The following is a 1,006-nucleotide window of genomic DNA, read 5'->3' on the forward strand; positions in this document are numbered from 1 at the left end:
TTGTGTTTGTGCGCCGATTGCTTTTCTTTCTGTGGTGGGGCCATGGGGGGAGGAGGGAAGGGGGAAGCTGACTTGATCGGTGGTTTAATGGCACGATGAAACGAACAGACAACACATTCAGCTGGAAGCTGGAAACTGAATGTATGACCGGCCAATGTGCATGCTATGATTTTTTTTTTGCTGAATAATTTTTTGGAGGGCATGATTGCTGATGTGTCAAGGCTGTTGAGGTGGATAGGCTGCATGTCAAGAGAAATATGTTAGTGGGGATGAACTATTTAGGTATTATAGATGAGTGTTTGCTCCTCGCAAGGTGGCTGTAGATATGCAGTCAGACAGGGAAACAGCAAGGGCATGTGTGTGTATTTTCTCTCGCTCATTTGAACAGGTGTGAGTTGTTCAATAGTCCATTCATTGATAAAATGTCCAAATAGGCCATCACCGTGGGCAGAGGACTCCTAGGTTATCAAGCATAAGCCCTAAAATTAAAGATCGAATGTAGTATTCTAGTCACAGAATGCATGTGAAAATATAGAATTGTGTTGATGGGGCCGTGAACTCGGTCCACTAACACATTCAGATACTTCCTTTCTCATCCTCTCGTCAATCTCCTTAGAGCGTGTATACACACCTTCTTCGCATGTTCAAGGACCGAGGTTCATCTCGTTTAGAGCCTCTCAAGCTTCCTTTGTCGTGTTTTTCTCTGATATGGTCATAAAAACAACACCGGGCAAGTTAGGATATGGAGGTCCATTATCTCGTCAACCGCCTTCCCTTACACCGTCGCCCAAACACCATGCGCATGCATGGGGATGTTCATCTCCGCAGCACACGCCCCTTAATTATAGTCATTGAGCATCAGGGTATTACATCCTTCAATATCTACATTACCACTTCTTTGATTTCCCTTCAAATGTGAAGCAACAAAACGGTAACAGAGAATCCTCCAACCCCACTATGGTGCAGATCAATGCAGAAGAAGGTTCTACCAGTTAGCTATGGCCTA

Source organism: Triticum aestivum, chromosome 5B (genome assembly GCF_018294505.1).
Source record: "Triticum aestivum cultivar Chinese Spring chromosome 5B, IWGSC CS RefSeq v2.1, whole genome shotgun sequence".
Taxonomy (NCBI): Eukaryota; Viridiplantae; Streptophyta; class Magnoliopsida; order Poales; family Poaceae; genus Triticum; species Triticum aestivum.